This window comes from Carassius carassius, chromosome 4 (assembly GCF_963082965.1).
Source record: "Carassius carassius chromosome 4, fCarCar2.1, whole genome shotgun sequence".
Classification (NCBI taxonomy): domain Eukaryota; kingdom Metazoa; phylum Chordata; class Actinopteri; order Cypriniformes; family Cyprinidae; genus Carassius; species Carassius carassius.
The window spans coordinates 1,247,966-1,254,844 of record NC_081758.1 but is presented as its reverse complement, the minus strand read 5'-3'; positions in this window follow the sequence as shown (position 1 = coordinate 1,254,844).

Sequence of the window (6,879 nt, the reverse complement as noted above, 5' to 3'; positions counted from 1 at the left end):
ATTCATAAATTGTTTGTGGGTTTTTTTTAGTTTCATCAGTTCATTCTGCTTTTATTCAGTTTAACTGCAGATATAGCCTGGCACGTCTATGAGAGCGAGATCGCTTCTCTTTCAGTGTGAAAACGTCTTCATCTCTATTTAACTTTTCCTCTCCATCAGCGAATGATTCTGAGAGAAAACGTTTGCTAATGAAACAAACGCTACTTTCATGCATATTATCAGATAAATCTCGTGCTCTTATTTCAAGGTAGTTGTTAATGCTGTGGTTAATTTTAAAAGTTTCCTTCGTATATTCGGTTCATCCGCATTGTTTAAACACATTTATCATTCAATGGATCTGTGCGTATGATTTAGACACTTACATTTCTGCTCCGTGCATGCAATAAATACAGCTGTCGATGGCTCCGGTAACTCCGTCGGTAAGATGCAGAGAGCCATTGACAAACTACAGAAAAGTAAAACTTCTTCACGTTAGCATTACGGTCCACGAGTCCTATAGATCACACGTCAGTTGCGTCAGAGACGAACGGAGCGCGAGCGCAATCCTGTGACAGTCTCAGGCGGTAAACAGTGGAGCGCGTGAAGGACAGATAAGAGGATTCACGAACACTCTTCAAGGTCTCCATTAATTCATGCGTGTAGTAATTTAATGTGTATACATTTTGAAAGCATTGAATCGCTATAGAAATCGCGATTCATTCGATTCTTAGCATTTTGAATCGATTACTGTCCAAGATCGGTGATTCACGATTCAAAAATCATGTTTCAAGATCGATGCATATGAATCGACAGGGTTTGTAATCGATGCATCGAGAAAACGAGTGAATCGTTACACCCCTAACACATACATTTAAAACAAGACAAGCCTTTATGGTCCGTAATTGGGCTGCATGTAGCTGTGTCTCAGTGCAAATTGGGCAAAATCTGCACATCCAAAGCCTAGCTAAATCTGGCAACCATTACTGGGCCAGAGTGGGCTAATTTTTGGTAAGCCGCTGCCAGAACACTGTGGTCATCATCCAGTCCCAGAGGGTAGCCAGGAGCTCTTTCTCGATCTGAGCGTAGCTTATTTCTGTGTCTGTGAGTGACTTTGAGGCATATGTGAGTGGTTTACCTTCCAGCAGCAACCTTTTGCCTAATCCATATTGGAGGCCTCCACCTGCAGCGTGAGGTCTTTGCTTGTTTCGTAGAATGCTAACACAGGTTTTGGCTCCCAGGTAATTTTTTCTCAGTAACTTTTTGCAAGCTCCATCATGTTTGTCCCATACAAACTCACTGTCACACCACCGTAGCCGTTTCAGAAGTACATTTATGTCTGAAAGGCTTGGTGCAAACTTTGAAAGATAATTGACCATTCTGATAATTGTTTCAGCTTCAGCACTCTCTTTTATCTCTTTCTAATCTCTTTTATGGCTTCCACCTTGTGAGGGTCTGGTTTGATTCTATCTTTGGAAAGACAGTCGCTGAAGTAGCTGACTTCTGAACTCAAACAATTATTTTCTCAGGATTAAGGCACACTCCTTGTTCTCAAGACCCAGTAGCCAGATCTAGCATCCATCACGCTGAATTACCAGGCTCCTGCCAACTTTGGTGTGATGTTATCTAATGTAGGCAGAGGATAGGTTGGCCGCCTTAAAGCCTTATTAAGATCCTGTGGATCCAGACATAGTCTCAATTTACTAGTCTTGGGCTTCTAGACAACACAGAGGGCATTTACCCAGTCTGTTGGCTCTGTCTCATTCAAAATGATTTCTTGCTTCTCCATGGGGTCCAGCTCCTCTTTCAGCCTGTCTTGCAGGGTGAAAGGAACTCTTCTTGTTGGGTAAATGACTGGCACGGCTGTCGGGGCCAGCTGGATGTTGCATTCTCCAGGAAACAGACCAATGCCTATAAACACATCAGCGAATTCATCTATAAAGGACTCAGAATCTTTCTCTGGGGAGGATACAGACAGCATCAATTAGATGATGTCCAAGTCTAAGCATGCTTTTAACCCAAGCACAGGAGGTGACTGGGTGTCCACATTCTCTTTATATTTGCATGTGCCATACTGACAATGGCTGTCCACCATATCCTGTGAGTTTTTTGTGTGTAGGCTGCATCTTTGTCTTTGTTGGAATTTTTTTTAAACCTCTCTCGGGTATAAAGTTAACCTGAGCATGCACGTCCAGTTTGAATTTCAGCCATATTCTTTTATCTCAACTTCAGCAAAAGCTTGGTCAGATGAAGTAATTGTGTTTGAGTCAATAAAAAAATCACTACTCACATCTGGGTATCCGTCTTCAGGTTTTTCCCTTACACTATTTAAAGATTTCGACTGGCAAACCTTTGCAAAATGATTTGACTTTAGACATTTAGCACACTGCTTTCCTTTTGCTGGATATGTCTTTTCTTTTGTACTCTTTCATGCATGTATGGAAGTGTTCTGTATGCAGACTGTTTGTTTTTGAGCTTTTCTGACAGCTCCGAGACATTTTTGCATGCTTTCCTTCCATGCACTTGTTGCTCCTGATTTGGATTCTTGCTGCCAGTGGCCATACTTCTCATCTGAGCCTGCACAATCTCATGCGATCTGGCAATGTTGATTGCTTTTTCTAATGTTAATTGAGAACCCTGATTGAGTAATTTCTCTCGAACGTGTGGTGAATAAATGCAGGAAACGACACGGTCTCTCACCATATCCTCTGGATTGGTGTAGCCATAGTCTTTAATGAGCAGTCTGAGTTCTGTGACAAACTGATTAAATGTTTCCGTGGCACACTGCGTTTTTTCATTGAACTTGTATCTAGCAAAAATTGGATTCGCCTTTGATACTACGTAAGCTTCAAATTTGTTGTAATAAGTTTTTAGCAACTTAGCTTCATCATCGGTGAGAGTCCAGTGTTATAAATATCCCATCTTTTCTCCTCGACCCATAGAAGCAGTTAGCTGCATTTCTTCCTTGCGGCAAAACAGTCCCAAAAGCATCAGTTCAATGTGCTGCTTAAACTTTCTCCATGCATCTGGAAGATTCTGTGATTCCCAATCCATTCGCGGTGCAGGCACTCCTGCAGCATTCATCTTCGCAAATCATTCTGACACCATGTATTATTTGTTAAAAGATGACTAGAGTCTAAGGATCAGCTTCAACACGTGGTTCTTTTTTTAAATTCTATTATCCCTTTGCATACAATTCTTACAAATCTATATTCAGCAACTTAAATATTACAGTGCTGATGGTTGTCGAGGTGACAAGGTCTTCGCAGGGGATCTGTCTCTGGGGCTCATCTAGTTGACATGGTTTCCACTGACATTCAGGGCTGTAGAGGTCATACCAAGGTGCTGATCCACCGTCTGGTCTGGATACAGACTGGATCTGATGGATATGGTGTCCTCAGAATAAGAATGAAATAGACTAATATTAGTGTAGATCAGAGGTGGGTAGAGTACCCAAAAACTGTACTCAAGTAAAAGTAAAAGTACTTCTAGAAATATTTACTCAAGTAAAAGTAAAAGTCTTGAATAGTTACTTGAGTAGGAGTAAAAGAGTATCGGATAAAAAATCTACTCAAGTAGTTAGTTACTAGTTACTTTGGGTCATATATACTGAGCCTGTTTTTATTTAGATATATAGATAAAATGTATGTAATGTATGTGTGTGTGTATAAATGTATATATTTCCTCAGCCTTTACTCCAATTTATGTAATTTATTATAAAACCCTGTCTGTTTACTTAAGTAACAGATATAGGTGTCATGCCATAACATATTTTTAATACGACTGACTTTATATTAAATGTGAATTTAACATTGAAAGTTAATGTGATATAAATATTGCTACTAATCTTTCATTGTTCAGAAAGAGAGCAAATAACATTTACATTATTCAAGATAATTTTCACTGACAGTCTAGATTTCAATCACTCTCAGAAACTCCCATTAAAATCACTGAAACTGTTAACACTGTGAAATCAATATCTTAATTAAAGATTCGTACACACATCTGCACTTTGTTGTTTCTGACGAGAGAATTCGCCAGAAAGAGGTATTCAGTCAGTCAGTGAGCGAGTGAAGGAAGCACCGGCATTTCACCAATGACTCATCTGAACGCCTCTGATTGGCCAATGCTTTAATAAGCTCAAAAGAATCATGTGTGATTGGTTATAATGCGCAGCGCTGTAAAAACGCATCTATCTCTAGCTCAGCGCCAGCAAGCAATCACAGATCTGAATTTAGCAGCTGATAATATGACTCGCTGAACGTACTCGCACCGGTGTGATTGTATTAAAATTAATAAAATCTTAATCTGCTATTTTTTGTCTTTTGGAAGCTGCGTTCAACTTGACTCCCCTCTGTTATAAGCCACACACGTACAACAAACTAATGTCACAGTGGTATCGTGTACTGTAATCGAATGTAGCCCAAGTTATTACCTGTTAAACAGTAGACAGCACACGCGGTGTTCATCTAATAAGGATCTCCATCGCTAGCAAATAATAGCCTTTGCAGATTTGCTTTCAATTCAGTGCAGTTCCATAGCCACGATTTAAACGCTGCTGATGTTCTTAAACGTTACAACTCCGAGTGAAGCGCTTCAGACGCTCAGCGCGTGCGGCAGGGAACTGAACGACTCATTCAAACTGATTCATGAACCAATTCACTCGTTTGCCAATTGGTTTGATCAAGCCTTTGAACAGAATTGACTCAAAAGAATGAATCATTCGCGAATGGGCATCGTTCATTGCCCAGAGAAAAGTAGACGGTGCGTTTGGAATAAACTGAAGCATTTATAACATTTATTGCATTAAGATAAAGTAACGAGAGGAGCGTCGCCCACAGTAACGAATTAAAAGTACAGATTTTTCCCCCAAAATTTACTCAAGTAAGAGTATAAAGTAACCATCTTTAAATATACTCCGAAAAGTATTAGTTACCCCAAAAAATTACTCAAGTAAATGTAACGAAGTAAATGTAACTCGTTACTACCCACCTCTGGTGTAGATGCCATTCTTCTGATGAAGTAGTGAGTACATCGGGTGCTATGGGAAGCGTTCACGCTTTACCTATTTAAAGGTAAACAAACAATCCCAAAAAAGCCAAACAATCCTTTAACAGATTTGAATTATAGAAATGTGATGGGGATATTGTTTATGCCAGTTTAAAGAGATGTGTCTTTACTCTGGATTTAAACTGATAGTTTAAACTGATAGATTGTGTCTGCCTCTCGAACAGTGTTAGGTAGGTTATTCCAGAGTTTGGGTGCTATATAGAAAAAGGATCTGCTGCCCACAGTTGATTTTGTTATTCTAGGTATCATCAAATGTCCAAAGTTAGATGAATGAAGTAGTTTTTGGGTCATGTTCCTCAGTCCATATTAGCACGTCAGGGGCTAGCCATGCACAGAAATTGTTTCAATGCAGTCACTTCACCAACGTATTCATTGGTTTAATTCTGAGGTTGAAAACTTCCACAGACAAGACAAAATTAATACCTGTGCCTTATGAAGCAAAACGATTTGCAAAATTGCACTACAGGCTGTGCTTAATGACATGGACTGGGACATGTTCCAGTCTAGCTCCTCTGATATCAGTAAGTTTCCAGACGTTTCGCTGTCAGTTTTGTCAGCTATCTTGTTGTGGAGTTAACACACAACACCACAATAAAAACTTTCTCTAACTAGAAACCATGGGCTGATAGAATGATCCGGGCAGCATTGAATGTGCGCACGGCCGAGTACAATGCAGGGCTCTTGTTGGGAGACATGACTGATTACAAAGCAGCATGTTATGCACTCCTGTGAACAGTGAGAACTGTTAAAACAACCCTACAGAAAGCAAGTGGAGTCTCATTTCCAACTGAATGACTCAAGGCACCTGTGGCAGGGACTGAGGACTATCAGTGCACTGAGGAAGGGAACAGCTGTGTCAGTGATAAAACCACGAAACCATAGCGGAGGACGAGGTTCGTAAGGCTCTGAAGCGTGTGAACATCAGGAAACCAGCCAGCCCAGATAGCAGACCTGGAAATGTATTGTGATCATGAACTGATTAGCTGGCTGGTTTATTTATTTATTTATTCAGTCAGTGGTCCCCACATGCTTTAAAAAATTTATCATTGTTCCTGTGACAAACAAAAAACAATAAACCCTTTGGTGTGGTACATACTTCCTTCATCATGGCAAGATCTCGAGTGGCCCCTGAAAGGCAAATATCCATCCCTCGTCTGGAACTTTGCGCTGCTCTAACAAGTGCACAGCTTTGTAAACTCCTGCAGAATCAATTGACTCATCCTTTGACAAATATTGTCCTATGGTCAGATTCAACAAGCGTCTTGTCTTGGCTGCATTCCCTCTCCTAGGGTCACTGAAATCCTGGAACTTACTGATCCCTCTTCTTGGAGGTATTGTGACGGGGTGAAGAAGCACACGACACGAGGATCAAGGTAAGTTCCCCGAAGGGTGGATTTTATTGAGGTGATGTAGGGAAAAATAGCCAACGTGAGGGGTTTCCGGTGCTCAGTGCTCAGCCTTCTCTTCCTCCTTCGGTGCGCAGTGCTGTGTGGGTCCATGAGGTCCGTGTCCTTAGCGAGCTGGCGGTCACACGCTGCTGTCTGGAGGGGAAACACAGAGAATTGTTAGCTGAGTCTTTTGGAGACATCTCTCACCTCTGTGTTCGTCGACGCTGCTTATAAAGCCCATCCTGATGGGCTGCAGCTGTGACCGATCAGCCCGTAATGAGCAGGTGTGCCTGCTCTGTTTCCAGGGCGACGCTGATGAGAGCTCGGGCCACGCGTCACACTGCCCCCCCCCCCCAAGCGTCGTCCTGTCCCTGTGGAGAAGTGGGGAAATTGGGGGAGGGTGGGGAGTAGAACCTGACAGACCTCCGAAAGCTCACCATATCCT